The sequence below is a fragment of the Balaenoptera musculus genome, chromosome 3, assembly GCF_009873245.2.
Source record: "Balaenoptera musculus isolate JJ_BM4_2016_0621 chromosome 3, mBalMus1.pri.v3, whole genome shotgun sequence".
In the NCBI taxonomy this organism is placed as follows: domain Eukaryota; kingdom Metazoa; phylum Chordata; class Mammalia; order Artiodactyla; family Balaenopteridae; genus Balaenoptera; species Balaenoptera musculus.
Genome location: NC_045787.1, coordinates 25,896,505 through 25,914,897, shown reverse-complemented (window position 1 = coordinate 25,914,897; position 18,393 = coordinate 25,896,505). Strand labels below are relative to the sequence as shown.

Below are 18,393 nucleotides of genomic sequence, written 5' to 3'. Positions count from 1 at the left end.
GAGCACAAGCACGAGAATGACTTTTTAAAGTTCTCCCAGCGCTCACACAGGGAACTCGGTCATCTGATACATGTGCCCTTTGAATGTGTCCCACACACACGTCACATAAGGATGCTTCTCATCACCTATCACTCTTGAAGGCTTAGTTGAGAAATGCACATACCTAATGACATAATCGTCTCTGGCTTTCAGATGATCAGGTGAGCAAAGTCTGTCCTTGGCCTTGATGTCCCACCAGTGCCCGACCAGATGTGCCTCCGGAAAGCCTGGGGACCCGACCCCCATAGAATGCTCTGGACACTTGCTGGCCTTCTTTCCAGGGGTCTATGTTCCTGTCGGGCACAATGTCGAGGTGGGTAAACACACACACCAAACCCAAGGGGGAAGGGCCGAGGCAGGCAGCAAGTGCCCTGCTCACTCTGCTGGACGGTGAGGCAGCCCCAAGACTGCAAGTGGGGTGACCAAGCCAGAGTGAGATGGAGATCGGGGAACACAGGGGGACAATTTCTGGCCTCACTCCTTCTGAAAGGCCAAAATCAGAAGACGCATGTAGACTCTACTTTATCCACCTTGACGACATCCTTGAAAGCTGATCCTGAGAACTTCAGATAGCTTTCCTTAAATTTCTTGAGTCACCTGGAGATGTGATTACAAGGAAGAGATAAACAAAAATCTAGGCTTTGTATAAGGATGACTTTTTTTTTTTCATTTCTGTCTTGTGTCATAAAATGAAACCTCTCCTTCTTATTCAAGCAGTTTCAAGGTGTGGTGAGGACTGAGTTAAGATCCAGAAGCCCAACTCCCAGTTCAAGCAGCACTGGTTTATTCACTCACTGTGAACAGTCAGCAGCTTAATTTTGTTCAATTCTTAATTCAGAGTTTCCGAAGCTGCATTCCATACAGGAGCAGCATTCCCTAAAATATTAACAGATGGCTCTAGAAATAGCACTATCATGGTTAAACAGGTTTACAAAATGCTAGATTGAACAAAGTCAAGCAGTTCTCTTTACTTCCAGGTATTAACTATAATATTGAACATCTCCTATATTCTAGGAGCTGAACTTAATAGAATTTAAGTTCTACTGTGTTTAGTCCTTACAAAACCTTCATAGATGGACACTGTTATTATCCTGTAAGAGACACTCTGACTAACATCCTAAACAGAAATGAGAGATCTTTGTCGGTGGATGGGGTCAAAACTGCAGAAAATGTTGGGTGGGCAAGTTCTTAAGTAGGGGTCCAAACCAGGCTTGCCTAGTTATGACGTCTATCCAACTGGCACATGTGTTCAGCCAGCTAAGGTTGTAAAACAGCTTTGTGCTCTGGTTTCTGCTTCCAACTGGCTAATAGTTGGGGAGTTCTACAAGTTGAGCACATAGGCTGGAAAGACCAGCGAGGGTCTATAAAAGAGAAGACTAACAATGTACTTGAAGATGAGGGAGGGACAGAACCCGCACCTAGAGATGGAACTAGAGGGCAGAAGATGGAAGAAGAAAAGAGGAGACGGGACGTGAGGCAACACGCTAACTCTTAAGCAGATACTTAAACCAGCAGCTCAGATCAAGGGAATCAGGATTTCTGACTCAGCTAAAGTGGCCCTTGCCCCATCTGTGAATAAAAAGGCCTATTAAACCTATTAATCCCACTTCTGGATATATATCTGAAGGAACTGAAGTCAGTGTCTGGAAGACATAACTGCACTCTGTGTTCATGGCATCATTACTCACAATAGCCAAGCTATGGAAACAACTGTGTCCACTGGCAGATGAATGATTAAAGAAAATGTGTGAGAGAGACAGATAGAATTTAGTCATAAAAAAATATGGAAATCCTGCCATTTGTGACAACATGGATGAATCTGGAGGGCGTTATGCTAAGTAAAATAAGCCATACAGAGAAAGACAATACTATATGATCTCACCTGTGTGGAATCTAAAAAAGTCAGATTCATAGAAAAAGAGAGTTCAATGGTGGTTGCCAGAGGCTGGAGAGTGGGAGAAATGAGGAGATGCTGGTAAAAGGGTAAAAACTTTCAGTTATAAGATGAATAAGTCCTGGGGCTCTGATGTACAGCATGGTGACTATTGTTAACAATACTGTATTGTATACATGTAATTTACTAAGAGAGTAAATCTTAAAATGTTCTCACCACCAGAAAATAAAAATAGAAAAGGTAACTATATGAGGTGATTGTGTTAACTAACCGTATTGTGGTAATCACTTCACAATGTATACATATAGTAAATCACTATGTTGTACACCTTAAATTTATGTGACTTTATTTGTCAATTATAGCTCATTAAAGATGTGGGGGGAGGAGAGTGGTTGCTTATGGGGGTAGAAACTGATTGGAAAGGGACATGAGGAAACTGCATGTGGTCATGCAATCTCCTATATCTTAACAGGAGTAGTAGTTGCATGGACATACACATTTATCAGAGGTGATCAAATAGCACAATCAAGAACTATGGATTTCATTGTGTATAAATTTTATTTAAATAAAATAATAAACTTATCTTTGAGATACATATTAAAATGCTTAAGATGAAACGAGGATGCCTTAGGTTTGCTTCAGAATTACCAGGGCCTAGGGGTAAGGGTGGGAAAAAAGTTAGAGATGAAATTAGACTGACTTGGTTAATTATTGAAGCTGAGTGATGAGGACACAGAGTTTCACATACTGTGGTCTCCATTTTTGTATGTACTTAAAATTTCCCATAATAAAAATTTTCTTTATTAATTCCCTAAATGAATATCCCAAGTCTGGAAAATTGTGGAAAACTTTCCACAGTAGCTTCTATAAGAACATATGAAAATACATAATCATAAGGTCAACATTCATGTCTTGTCCAGTCCAGTTCTGTTTTCTATCATTGAACTAAATTCATTTTTAATTTTTAAACGAATAATTCTTTAAAGGTATTTGTATATCTCAAATATCAACTTTAAAGAATAGGGCCTCACACCAAAAGATCAACACGCTCTGAATCCCATTTGGGATCCAGCATAATGAACTGAACTAAATCATTCTGGAACCCATGTTAAGACAGCCTTTGGAAACTATGCAAGTAATGAGTTTCATATGCTTACTAACTACCAGGAAAAATAGTCATTCCTTGTCATTATCCTGAAAGTATCCCTTCAGGTCTACAGATTGAGAATTCAGTTAAGTCTTCAGATTTCAAGAAATGCCCCATGGTCTTCACAAGGTTGGATGGTGCAACATTTCAAAGAGATTGATCTTTTTAAGTCTATTTCGTAAAAAAATTGTTTCACTCCCTTGGGCAATTAAAAGATACTCTATTTCTTTTTAAAAACATTTAGGGCTAACATATTCTACTAATGTGAGGAAACTTGTTTCTCTTAAGAAAGTTACCAGAACTATGCAGAGTACTCTAGATGCAGATGTATCATGATTTTGAATCATGGATAGAATGACACTGAGCTCCATAAATATATTGGCCACAATACAAGAGAGACCCTTGGGTACACATCTTAGGGAGATTCATCATTTTAACCTCACAGGCATTCTTAACAGCCTAAAAGAATTACAGAATCACAAGTTTACAACTCGAAGAGAATTTAGAGCTCATATAGTCCAACCAGCATATTGTGTAACTGAGAAGCTGAAGCCTGTAATAGTTGCCTGATTCACTCAACGTTGCACAGATAGTAAGAACAGAGCTGCGACTGGAACTCAAGTCTCCTGGCTCCAAATCAGTACCTGCATCATCAGTGTTGATCTGTCTATCAAGCAAGGCACCTCCTTAAAGACCAAACTCACACCCAAGGATAGAGCATCAATATGAGTTCTCTAACATGTATAGGACTTCCAAGATGTTATATGCACATCAAGAGAGAGAAAAAAAGAACGAAGAAGTTTGCCCTAGCAAACACATTTTTAATTAACTGTCTGGAAAGTATAATCAAAGGAGGGGGGAGAAAAGGTGATATTGGATACCAGATTGTTTAAGTTAGCTCCAGGTTCCCTTTAAAAAAAATGTAAATTGACCAAAAGGCTTAATCTGTTTAAGCCCACTGCTCGTAAAGTCAATTCATCATTATTTAAGGATCTGCTATATCTTTTTTAAGAACTGAGGCACAGAACTTAAAGGGGAAAAATCCTAATCAGAGGCTCCGTTCTCAAAGAACTAAGATGTCAAAAATCCTGTCAAATATCACTGTCATCTGACGCAAGGACCCTCCCTCACTCCCAAGGCATAATGAATGCATTAAGGAGGTTGGCAGTCAGCTCACATTCTTCCTCTCCACCCACATTATTGCATTCGTACTGAACCATTTCAATCTCCCTGTGCATTATCCATTCATTGAACATTGTAGCCTCTTGGTTCACTGACTGCCATTATTTGATGAATTTCATCTCCGCTGAACTTCATCAATTCACGCTCATGCACATACCCTAGGCCAAAGCTTCTCAGAACTGTGCACACAGTTCACCTGCAAATCTTGTTCAAATGCAGATTCTGATTCAGCAGGTCTGAGGGATAGAGCACTACACCTCCTCATTTCTACAGTCTCCCAGGTGATGCTGAAGCCACTGGTCCATAGACCACCCTTTGGGTAGCAAAGATCATATCATCACCCAGAACTGCTCTACTTTCAAATCCTTGAAAATCTCTTTTTTTTTTTTTTAATTTTATTTATTTATTTATTTATTTATGGCTGTGTTGGGTTTTCGTTTCTGTGCGAGGGCTTTCTCTAGTTGTGGCAAGCGGGGGCCACTCTTCATCGCGGTGCGCGGGCCTCTCACTATCGCGGCCTCTCTTGTTTCGGAACACAGGCTCCAGACGTGCAGGCTCAGTAGTTGTGGCTCACGGGCCCAGTCGCTCTGCGGCATGTGGGATCTTCCCAGACCAGGGCTCGAACCCGTGTCTCCTGCGTTGGCAGGCAGATTCTCAACCACTGCGCCACCGGGGAAGCCCGAAAATCTCTTTTTGACTACAGTCTCCTACTTTCTACTTTCTTCTGCGTGCAGAATAAGTTCTTTGAACTCGGAGTTCCATCCTCCTTGACTCCCCCTCTAGGCTTGGTCCAGCAGAGCTCAGAATGGAGCAGTTCTGAATGAAAGGATGAGGCAGGTAGACACAGTGTTATTCAGGCAGAGGTGCCAATGGGCAATTGGAACTCGGGGCCTGCCACTCAGAGACAGGCCGGAGTTGGAGATAGAAATTTAGGTGTTATCCACATCAAGATGAACATCCCACCCAGGCGAGTGGATGTGCTGCCCAGAAAGTGTTTAGAGAAGAAAAAGGGCCAAGGAAAGAATCTGGGAAACACTAATATTTGTGGAGCAAGTGGAAAAGGGGAGTCATGAAAGGAGACCAGGAAAGTCCACAATGTAGGCAGAGAACTTAGACACGGTGGTGTCTTGGCAGCCAAGGCAGGAGCAAATTTCAAAAAAGAGAGACCTTTCCAAACTCCTCCTCTACAAAATCCCCTCATTCAAGCCAGGTGATTTTGCTCACTATTCCCTAAATGTGTCTACTGCCTCCTTCTTCTAAGCTGGGATTCCCTATATTGGCCTCTCTGAGGAGGCTCTTCTGTACCCATCTCTTCTTACCCATCCTTCAAGAGCCACCCACACAAGTGATGAATTGTCCTCACAGGACACAGTGCCTTGCCTGAAGGAGGCGCTCAGTAAGTGTGCAATGGTGGGCATACAGCTTCAATGAACAACTGTCTGCAGGCTTAACTGTATGCCTGGTGATACATAGGGTCAAATGATCAACAAAAACGCATGTGCATCTAGAGGGCATATGTGCTGTATCTGAAATCTGTTCTACCCAGGAAATTCTTAGACATAGGGTTGCCATAAATATACTGTTGAGTATATTTCAGTCACTGCTGAGTTACGAAAAGAGAAAATGGCCCCAAATTGAAATGAATGTAGTTTGTAGAGCAACAATGGGCAAGTTAGAGTGCCAACCTGATGCAGGACTATTTACCAATAAATGAAATCTCTTTAAGAGCTTTAGGATAGGGTAAAAACAGAGCTGGCTTACTTCAGTGATTTAGTAATTATCCCACATAGAGATAACGGTAAAGGAAATTACACAGGTCCCCAAATTTAGGCCAATTGTTAAATTGTTCATTATACACACACAAATTTTCTGCTCACCTCCTCCTTATCTGTAAACCACAGTCTGTGGGAGCAAGATTTTTAGAACCAGGACTTCCCTGGTGGCGCAGTGGTTAAGAATCTGCCTGCCAATGCAGGGGACATGGGTTCGATCCCTGGTCCGGGAAGATCCCACATGCCGCGGAGCAACTAAGCCCGTGCACCACAACTACTGAGCCTGTGCTCTAGAGCCCGCAAGCCACAACTACTGAGCCCGTGTGCCACAACTACTGAAGCCTGTGCGCCTAGAACCCATGCTCCTCAACAAGAGAAGCCACCGCGATGAGAAGCCCGCGCAACGAAGAGTAGCCCCCGCTTGCCGCAACTAGAGAAAGCCTGCGCACAGCAATGAAGACCCAACGCAGCCAAAAATAAATAAATAAAATTTTTTAAAAAAAGAAGAGAGAGGGACATGGTGGCTGATGCCTCTTGTTTTAAAAAAAAAAAAGATTTTTAGAACCTTATAAAATGAAGCAAGTTCTCTCCAGGGGGGAAATCAGATGATAAAGACTAATCCAAAATAATTTCCTACAACTTAAGCCACTTTCGAATTTCATAACCAGGAAGGGGTTGAGCCCCCAGCAATATATTATTCTAGTTCCTCCCTTTTAACAATTGGCTGGACCCCAGAAAGGATGCTATTTGACACTGCTACTGCACACTGCTCACAGGGCCACAGAGATGCTCTGCTCTCTGCAGCTGGGGCTGTTTTCTTCCGACACTATCAGTCAAAGCGCTTAAGCTTCGAAAACCCCTTTACAATCATTTTTCATAACTTCCAAGAGCAACCTGGTGTGGTTTTCTCCATTTCACAGATTAACGTCTTCTGCACACAAGGTGGCATGCCCCGGGGTCAATCGATTGTTTTTAATGCCTATCAATTAACATTTACTGAACCACTACCTTGGGCTCCTCCGCCATATCCACTCATACGGACAGAAGCATCAATGGCCAGGCCTTACGAACCCGACTCTGCCCACGGACTTTCATAACTGTGGCTGCAGTCAGCATCAAACACCAGAGTCCTCTGTTAGCACAGCGGCCAACGAAACCGACGGGGCCCATCGGCCTCCCTCCCGTCTTCCAACTTGGAAGGCTGAACACATGGGCACTCCTTTCTGGTTCCTGTTAAATTATGTGAAATGCAGCCATTTTGCTGCTGCTCTATTAGTAAAATGCAAAGCTTCATGTAAGTTTAGAAAGTACCACGCTGCTCTAGCCACAGGGTGGCCTGACTCAATAAATGTTTCCTGAGCAGAGCTCTCCGGTAGAAAGATTAAAGCCTGGCACTTGAAAGACTCACTCATCTCCTCCACGGAACAGAAAAGTATCACCTTTAAGTTTACTTATGTTGTCTTCCTTTTCCAGGTTCCTCCTTTAAATGAAATATCCTGGTAAAGCTAATCTACTGAACCCCCAATATCTTTGTGGAAATGAGTTCCTCACCAAGTGGAGAAAGAAGGATGCTGAGGCCCCCAGAGCACAGAGATGTTGGAAGGGAGGAGAAAGGCAGAAAAAAGAACTCTGAGCTTTCATCCTCTACAGTTCTGCCCCATGCTTCTTCACTTATGCTAATGGGTATAATTGTTCAAGCTGATGTATGTTCTTTCTGCAAGCTGAACTGGTAATGCATCTCTAGTCCATATTTTAAGTGACCTGACTCTTCTAGAAAGAATGTGCTTCCACTGTAAAGAGTTTGGCCAAATGTGTGAAATGCCCTTCTACTCCATTCAGTGACGATACAGGAAGAAAAACAAAGGAAAATAGCTTGGCCTTTGGATTGTGAAACTTATTTCCACACTGCATTGCTATTTTAGTCATGCGCATTTGAGTATATTGTCACCATTATTGCAAAATATCTTTCTAACTGAAACTACATCACCGCACATAATGGGAAAAAAAATGCAGTGATTGTCTTTTGAAAGGTCAAAATGAAGTCTACTGCTTGGAAAAATCATTTCTCATAGGTGCTGTGGATCCTCCTTGAACATTTTCCAATTGCACCAGTTCAACAGCATTTTTGCAATTAATAAATCCACACCTGCCAATATGTAGAAATCACAAGCAAATGGATACCTATTTACAATCAAACAAAACTACTTTAGCCAGGACATTCTCAAGTTTTTTTACTATTCTAATTTAGCACAACTAAAGCTATTTAAAAGTTATAGAAATAAACAATTTTAAAGCATTTTTCCCTTTTATGTCAAGAAAGTGACATTGATGTATTTTTTTAGATTTCAGTACATCTTTATTTAAATGCGTTTTGAAAGCCGACTGATATTTCTTTAGCTAGAAAATAAAAGAATGGCTTTTAAAAAGCCATTCCTCTTGCAGTCCTTATTCTGCCTGATTACATTTTCCTAATAAAACTAATCTTATTAATATGTTGGTATGTGAACGCATTACTCTTCTGTTGTTAAAAGCCAGCTTGTGGTTTGCTTTGATTCTTTCAAATACAATTAGCAAAGCCCTCCAGTGCCTGAAAGGGCCTTTTCATTTGGACAAATTATTCCCTGGCTGACTTTAAAGAAAGGGGGTGAGGGCACAGGGCAGGGTGGTGTTGGGGGGATTCTCCTATTCTGATGCAGCTCTGGCAGACACAAAAGGCTGCCTGTGCACACCCTCACCAGAAGTGGGGCAAATACTGCTTGGTCGGCTGCATTTTTTTTTTCTCTTTCATTGGTTTTACTGAAGAGCTAACTGAAAATTTTCAGTAAGAGTATCCAGTTCCAATTAAATGATATTATATAAGACAATAAGGGGGGAAGTGCCCGGCCAGAATTTCACTGATGAGCTGATAACTTCTCAACTGATATCACCTCCCACACTGCATCTGTGCAAAGCCAGTGTCAAAACACAAGCTGGATTAGGCAGCTTTACTGCTGGGCCTTCCCCTCATTGAAGGAAATGAGAGTGTTGTTTTTCAACATTTTGGACTTTCCAAAATGTAATGCCTGGCCTATCTAAACAATGCTTTATTAAACCTTGTCTCTGTTCAAATACTGTGGCTAGATACGCTGCAGGCTCCAGGCTCCCAATTCATTTTTGAGTGTCAGAGGGAAACCTGGGAGGGAGGGATGGCCCAATACACATCCTACCTCCCTAACAATTCTGCTGTGCATCAGACACTGCCGGAATATTTGTTTAATTAGTTAAAATTTCAACTTTTAAATAGGAGAAAAAACAAGCTATGGGTGGCCTGCTAACCTCAAATGAGCAAATATCCAAGCTTATAAAATCACCCCCTGCTCAGAATACCTGGTTAGAAATAAAAACAGCATTTACCAAATTCTACCCCAAGTCAAGAACAGAGGTCGCATTAAGAAGTATGAAACTGAATTTGAAAGCCAGAGTACCAAGGATGCAGCATTATTTCATTAAAAAATGGACTCTGCACATTCTCTATAACTAAAACACCTTTCTTTAACAACAACATCAAAAAGCCATCTCTGAGATTAACTGGAAAAATACTTTTTTAAAAAATGCATCTAAACCACTCTTAAAAACCAGGCTCTAATTTTGTGTTTGCAGAACGACACTTGCAGCTGGATCCCTGCAAATGCAAATTGGATGCAGAACATTGCAATTACTTAGTTTGTGTACACAAAGATGAGTTTTGCATATACAAAGGGTTTCAGGCTGCAGAATGGTGACCAGTCTGTAGCTGAAGAAAAGTTGGTCCTTTGTATTTTAAAGCTGGAGTCATGAAAATTTCCAAGAGACTTTTATGATGTAATGTTATAAGCAGCAGAATACTTTATTGGAATAAAATCCTCCTAAAATGGGGGTGGGTGGGTTGTGATGATTGTTACATTGTGATTTTTCAATAAAGGGTAAGTAAATTCCATATCCAGATATTGACAATGAAATACAACATCTAAATTAAGACTAAAGTTAGAAAAACACTTTCAACATATAATAACAGAAACCTGGGAATAGGAAAGCCCCTTGAGGCGGTGACCCCAATCTCTGGTTTTACAACAGAGGAAGCCCTAAGAAGTAAAGGGACCCAGCCAAGGGCCTTCTCAGCCCAAGTCCAGGGTCAGGAGCTCTGCCTTCTCTCCTACAGCTCCTTCCCCAGCTGGATTGCCTTTGGTTCTAGAATAATGCTGTCTGCAACATTGGAGATTACTAGGGAACAGATCCTATTCAGAGGAGATGGTCTCTACTACCCAAGGTTGCACTGGAAGGTGACTGAGTCCCATGCTGGAACCCTCCATACAAATTTATGTCTTCCAATGTTTTCACTTTTTTCTGAAGTATTTTGTTGTACAATAAGAGAGTCCTAAGAGATTCTAGAAAGGGTGCAAAATTGCTACCACTGCATTGTGATAAATTACAAATAACCCACCAGGACACAAACAGGTCCAATTATTTTTATGTAAATACTCCATTTTTTAACCTTAAATCTTAGCTTTTTAAAAAATCCACTTTAAAACCTAAACTTCTACCTACACTGGCAACAGGATTCCTAGATGATATTCCTATATGTGTTCCTTTTTCAAATGACACTGGCATAAGAGCTATATTAGAGGAAACAGTTTAGCCCTGGACATAAAGTAAAATAAAGTCTTCATACACTAGTATGACAAACCTGTAAAAGAACAAGCCTTTTCTTAGTGAGTATATATTATTGTTAATGTATGTTGCTTCTGTACAAATGCTTTTGAAGAATCACAGAGGGCAGGCATATCTGTGAGGGTAAGAAAGAAAGCACTGAGCTAATAAACCAAGATTAAGTAGCCACTAGAAGAGAAACTGTAACCAAATGGGAAATTCTAAAGGAGCAAGAGCATTCTGGACTAAAAGAAATACACTGAATCCCTCTCTCAAACACACACTCTCTCTCTTTTCCTCTTCCTCCTTTGCTTTGAATATAACTAGATTACCACAACCACAACCTCCCCCAAAAAATAAAGATGGCACCACCATCTCTGCATACTTTCATGGTACTGAGAGACTTCCAGTAAGTCACAACCATTGAAACATATATTCCCTGCAAAATCCCCACTAAAATGACAATGAAATTTTTAAGATGTAAATTTACAAGTTGAAAGAGTACAGGAAGGAAATCGTAGATGAGGAAAGTCAACAAAATTTTGGAAGTTGGAAAGGGGTGACTCAATAGACCCGAGAAACCTAAATCCAAGTGTGCATGGGCGCATGACAGGGAGCTCCAACAAGAAGCAAAGAACTCCAGTCCAGAGGCTCTAGAATTGGAGACACTAGTTACCTCTGGAGGTAGGGATGCAGTGGGGTTGGAAATACTGGGATTAGTTGAAAATTTGTACAAGAAGCACTTAAATGTCAGATCCCGCACCCCCCAAGCCTTACACAGAGAAGAAACTGTCCCTTCCTATCCAGGCAGAAGACAGGAGATTTATTGTCTGAATATGTTGACACAAAGATCCGACTGGGAGGGTACAAGTCACAGCTGGAGATTGGGTGAAGCATAATACTGAAAATTGACGTGTAAGTGAAAAGTCCTCAATCCTAAAGGTGAGAGTCCCCCCTTTCTAGGCTCCCAGAATGTAGGGCAGACTTATGACTCTCAAGAAGTTATTTGAAGGAGAATTATTTATTGAAACTGACCAGCCTAAGAGAAACAACCCTCACATAATCATATTTGGGATAACCCTTTGAAAAAGCCAACTTGACACCTTATTACCCTACAATAAAGTCCTCCACTAGACAAGTTCCCATGCACACAGAACTTAGATAAGGATTACCAACAGTTTAAGAAAAGCTTATAATATGAAAGAGAAAGAATTCAAAATGAATATTTTTAGAAAGGAATTTGAAAGAAATAGGCAAGCAGGAAGTAAAAGAAAACAATCTCAAAAAATATGAAATACCTGCAATTATATGAAGCACCTTTGTTATATGTGCCCTTAGAAAGAAAAAATTATGACAGCCCACCAATTATAAAATGAATCTCAACTTTAGATAAGTTAAAATGTGAAAGAAGTATATTCTAGAACTGATGAAAGAGTATACTCAGGAAAAGAAGATATTGCATCCAGGAAACAAGGTCATTGTTTTATTTTTTAAAAAGAGACTCACTCAGAGAACAAAAAAGAGGTCTTGTAAATTAAAAATATGATATCAAAAATTAAAAATTCAATAGACAGGTTGGAAGATAAAGTTGTGGCAATCACAGAAAATAAAAGAAATTGGAAGAGTTGAAAAAATGGGGGAACCCAAGGAGAAACACTCTGAGACACCTATTAATCAAACTAACAAAAATTAAATTCAAAGAAAAAATATTAAAAGCAGCAAGGGAAAAGCAAAAAGTAACATACAAGGGAATCCCCATAAGGTTTTCAGCTGATTTTTCAGCAGAAACTCTGCAGGCCAGAAGGGAGTGGCAGGATATATTTAAAGTAATGAAAGGGGAAAACCTACAACCAAGATTACTCTACCCAGCAAGGATCTCATTCAGATTCAATGGAGAAATCAAAAATTTTACACACAAGCAAAAGCTAAGAGAATTCAGCACCACCAAATCAGCTTTACAACAAATGCTAAAGGAAATTCTCTAGGCAGGAAACACAAGAGAAGAAAAAGACCTACAAAAACAAACCCAAAACAATAAAGCAAATGGTAATAGGAACATACATATCAATAATTACCTTAAATGTAAACAGATTAAATGCTCCAACCAAAAGACACAGACTGGCCAAATGGATACAAAAACAAGACCCATATATATGCTGCCTGCAAGAGACCCACTTCAGACCTAGGGACACATACAGACAAAGTGAAGGGATGGAAAAAGATATTCCATGCAAATGGAAATCAAAAGAAAGCTGGAGTAGCAATACTCATATCAGATAAACTAGACTTTAAAATAAAGACTGTCACAGAGACAAGGAAGGACACTACATAATGATCAAGGGATCCATCCAAGAAGACATAACAATTATAAATATTTATGCACCCAACGTAGGAGCACCTCAATACATAACACAAATGCTAACAGCCATAAAAGGGGAAATCAACAGTAACACAATCATAGTAGAGGACTTTAACAGCCCACTTTCACCAATGGACAGATCATCCAAAATGAAAATAAATAAGGAAACACAAGCTTTAAATGATACATTAAACAAGATGGACTTAATTGATATTTAGAGGGCATTCCATCCAAAAAGAACAGAATACACTTTCTTCTCAAGTGCTCATGGAACATTCTCCAAGATAGATCATATCTTGGGTCACAAATGAAGCTTCAGTAAATTTAAGAAAATTGAAATCATATCAAGCATCTTTTCTGACCACAACACTGTGAGATTAGAAATCAATTACAGGAAAAAAAAACTGTAAAAAAACACAAACACATAGAGGCTAAACAATATGCTACTAAATAGCCAAGAGATCACTGAAGAAATCAAAGACGAAATCAAAAAATATATACAAACAAATGACAATGAAAACACGATGACCCAAAACCTATGGGGTGCAGCAAAAGCAGTCATAAGAGGGAAGATTAGAGCAATTCAATCCTACCTCAAGAAACAAGAAAAATCGCAAATAAACAACCTAACCTTATACCTAAAACAATTAGAGAAAAAGAACAAACAAAACCCAAAGTTAGTAGAAGGAAACAAATCATAAAAATCAGAGCAGAAATTAATGAAATAGAAACAAAGAAAACAATAGCAAAAATCAATGAAACTAAAAGCTGGTTCTTTTTATTCTTCAATTTGTTAATATGGTGTATCACATTGATCAATTTGCATATACTGAAGAATCCTTGCATCACTGTCCTTCAAAACTAAGGTGAAATTCAACAAAGAAGGAGATTTGATATCCAAGAAAAAGAGGATCCGGTACAGGAGAGAGCTAAAGGTTGATATTGAAGAAAGCAATTACTCTAAACTAGAGCAGGAAGACAAAGGGGTAAAAAAAGAAACATTATCCAAAATTTTTGGCTGAGGGAATAAGAATGAAATAGTGAGAATTACATGGAAGCAAATAAAAAACCAAGGAAATCACTAACTGCAGAAAAAACGAAAAGCTAGGTAGGAAAGGAAATATAATCATAGAACACTACATGATTCAGTTGTAAATACATATACATATATATGCATGTCATAATAATAAAAGCTCTATTTTTTTAGCTTCAAATTTTATTTTGTGACTATACCTTTAACTAAAAATTATGTCATAAAATATTGGGAGGATGGGAGGAAAAAGAAGTATTGGTAGAGGAAGAGTGTATAAAGGAGCTAAATCTTTTTCCATTTTACAAAATCACAAAATAATATCAAAATTTTTAATATTCAAAACATCAATATAAATAAGCTATTTTAGAAATATAAAGGGAAACAGCAGAGGCCAATAAAAACGTTAAGGATTATGGACTTCAAAGAATGGGAGTCAGGAGTGGAGAAGAGCAGAATCGGAGACTTGTGTTTGTCTTAACTCTCAGAGTATTATGAATTTATTTTTAATTCAGTGTGGGTCTTCTTTCATTGTATTCAATCTAAAAAATCATGTATTGTTTTGATTTAAACAACTACAACATCAAGGAAAGAGGGTGAGCTTCACCCAAGGGCAGAGCCAACTGTTAAAGGGCCAGCCCGTGAATGGGTCTCAGAAGTGCCAAACACAATAGGAGAATGGGGCAAAGCCAAGAGTGGGATTTACAGGACCGAGAAGTCAGAGCAGCTGCCAGAGGGGAAAAGAGGTCTCCAACATTGGCTCAGTCTAAACTGAGAAATAGTAGCTGGGACAAATTTAAGTCTACCTCTTAAAGACATCATGTGAAAACACTGGTAGTTGTAAAGACTGGACTGACTCCCTAGTTCAGAATGAAGGAATAAATAAATGAATTAGTATCTCTTTCATCTCAGAAATAAAACTAATGGTTTTAGAATATAAGATTAAAAAATATTAGAGCATTCAGGTGTCTCTTCATTTTCTTCCAGGGGAGTGACTTTTCAATGCAGCCCTGCTTGCACAATGTTGTACCCTATCCATATGAGTAGATAGGGCTTGGGACAGTAACTGCTCAAATGGCATGCTGACCAACCCTGGTCTAGTTCAATGATTCTTACCTTTTTGTGACACTGGCCCCATTAAAAATCAGATGAAGGGTGCTGGCCCCTCTCTCCAGAAATATACACATGTGCACTTACATACAAAATTTTGCACAGAATTATAAAGAGTTAATGCACCCTAATTCAGGAAACCCTCATCCACTTAAAGAGGTCATGGGAAGTTGGATGAATTTGGAGGGAGCCTCCTACTAAAGAACTAAGTGAACCCACTCCACCGTGTTTGATTTCATTTCTCTAGAAACATGGATATTTTCACACATGTGCCACATTTGGTCTACTGCAAGATAAACTGTCCAGACTTGTGTGAATGCCATCAGTGTGTCAGAGTGCTGACACTGAAGTGAATGATGTTTCACATCCGTGCTGGCACAGGAATGCAGCTCTTGTAGCCTCCCAGAGCTCATGGCCATGGATATTTATATACTTGCTCAAGTATTTTTAGGTGATGAAGATCCCACCCAAGATGGGACCATTACATGGTCCAGGATCAAGTTCACAGCCATGGTCCCTGGGGTGCTCAGTAAACAGCATCTGCTGTTTTAGGAAATGGTGGTTTACACTTCAGAAGAAAACAGGCAAAATAGATCGCTGCAGATGGAGAGGAGACAGAGTCCTAGCTGGACTTTGTCAAGTATGTGAAAGAGTAAAGAGAAACTGATATCTTAAAAGTGTGTGTTTGGGCAGGTAAAGGAAGTTCTCCTGCCTGTGCTGCCTGCCAGGCTCACTTGTAGGGCCTGAGACACTTAATCTTCGGGTCATGGGTTTGCCCCCATCTTGGGCACATTGTTGTTAAAAAGGTCAGACTGATGTAGTGGATAAAGAAAGCCACTGACCAGGAGTCAGGGGATGCAACTAATCTTGGCTTGGCCACCACACAGCGCATTCTAAAACCAAATACCAGTGCTCTAGAATTGTAACCATTCGGTGGCAGAGGCCAAACAGCTCCATCCAGACACCCTGGAGTGAGAGCCACTGCACATGTGGGTGACCCAATATAAACCACCAGAGAGTGTCCAATAATGACTCCGGGAACCTGGCAAGTAACGTGACTAAAAAGAAGCTGGAGAATCTGGGCATCGCTCTAGAGATCGATGGGCTGGAGAAGAAGCTGTCACAACGTCGGAGAGACCTGGAGGCTGTGAACTCCAGGCTCTATGAGGCGGAGCTGAGCTCAGAGGCCAGGAGGTCTCTGGAGAAGGAGAAAAGCCACCTGATGAACAAAGCCTCCAACTATGAGAAGGAGCTGCAGTTGCTTCAGCAGGAGAACCAGAAGTAAATGCTGCTGTCTGTGGCCATCTTCCTCCTTCGGACCCTCATCTACGCCTACTGGACCCTGTGAGCCTGAGATTTCTCCAGTCAGCACAGGCTTCCCCTCAGCTCCGTGGTCACAGCCAAGCAGGCCCGTCAAGCCTCAAGAGGACCAAGGTACAAGGGCCATTTCTGCCTGACCCAGACATTGGAGCAGGGCTTCCTGTCAGCCCAGCCCCTCTCACCTCCCATTCCTGCTGTGGGGCTTGAGTCTCCAGAAGGACTTTGTGCTGGCTTAGCCCAAGGGAAAGGCAATAAAGACCACCCTGACTACAAAAAAAAACCCACCAGAGGAGGCTAGACAGACACTTGGCAAGCACTTGTCTGAGCCATGCTGGGAGTCCCACTGATATTTGAGGGCCTCTCCAGTAGGGCTTTACTTCTAACTTTAGATTTCTGATGACCCCTGCTAGATGGTCTTCAGAATCCCCACCGTAAAAACCCATTACTACCCCCCAGTACCATCTCCCACAGTATAAGTTGATTTGAACGCCTGGCTTTGTGTGCTTGATAAGGTCTAAGCACAGGACTCTGTCACCACCCAACATCGTTGTACTGATTGCAATATACTGGTTACATTTGGAAAAGCCACCTCACCTCCCTGGGCCTCAGTTTTCACCACTGTACAGGAAGGGGGTTGGATTTGAGGTCTTCTGGTCCAATAATAACCCCAAATAATAAGCATAATAATAATAGCTTACATTTGTTGGCTGCGTCCTCTGTGCTAAGCATACAGTAAGGGGGATGTGAGAGTGAACAGAAACAGACACGGTTGCTGCTGTCATGGAACTTACTGTCTGGCAAAGGAGTCAGGTCTAGTTAACTAGGAGTCAGGCCAAGGTTAACTTAAAAAATCCCACACATAGACCTGTGGTTACAACCAGAGAGGCGTGCTATGATAGAAAGGAGCAGAGTGTGTGAGATTCGTCTGGAGTGTCAGGAAAAAACATCCTGAGAAAGTGGTATTTGAGTTAACATCTGAGGGATGAGCAGGGGTGCTGGGGAGGACATTGACATGCAGGAGCCTCATATACATTGGTTACATGGGTCTGGAATATGAGAAACAAAAGTAAGAGAAATAATGGCTACCATGTATTGAATATTTACTTAGTGCCTGGCATTGTGTTCAATATTATTTATATACAATGCTTGAGTTCTTTCAGTGACCTTGTCAGTTAAAAATTATTTATCCCCATTTTAGAGTCAGTAAACTAAGGCACAGTTTCAGAAACATGCTCAAGACCGAAGCAGTAAAGACGCAGAGCTAGGTCTGTGAAACCTCAAGCCTGCACACTTAACCATTAGGCTATACCATCTCCCAATATAATGGGCCCTATTAAAAGATGATGCATTAGAATAGATTAGGTTTCCACCAGGTTCACTAGTAAAAGGACAAATATACTTTTAAAAATACTATTATAGTACCCCTAGGAATGGCGGAGACACTGTCATAGATACATGTGGTAATAATGAGACAATTACAGTACATGCAACACCCAGAGCCCCAGTGATAGGTCAGCCCTAAGCAATCCTATTTTCCATCGCATCACACACGTGTACCCACCCAACTACCCACCAGAGATGAGTGAAACAGGAGTGAACTTCCAACCCAGAGAGCCTAATCTACAGGCTGCCAATAGCCTTTGAGACAACCCAGCATGGAAAGTTCCACCAAGCAAACTTGTACAGGTTCAACCACAATTATATTCTCCAAGATATGAACTGGGAAATCGAGGAGTTCAAGACTTGGTATAGAGAGAGAGCAGAGTTATTCCAGGAGTGCAGAGATTATTAAAGTTAGAAAACTCTAGTAATGAAGGTGGTTCAAAGATACAAATGTCCAATTATAAGATAAATATCAATACATTCCAAGGATGA

The 18,393-nt window shown here is 40.6% G+C and overlaps 1 protein-coding gene and 1 pseudogene across 2 annotated transcripts in view; one reads left to right on the top strand and one right to left on the bottom strand.

The window, feature by feature from the left end:
* The window catches only part of NPR3 (natriuretic peptide receptor 3), a 65,070-nt gene that overhangs the window by 17,884 nt on the left and 28,793 nt on the right, over nt 1–18,393 (bottom strand). The gene's annotated exons all lie outside the window — the stretch shown is intronic.
* Nucleotides 345–16,795, top strand: LOC118891925 (annotated as a pseudogene).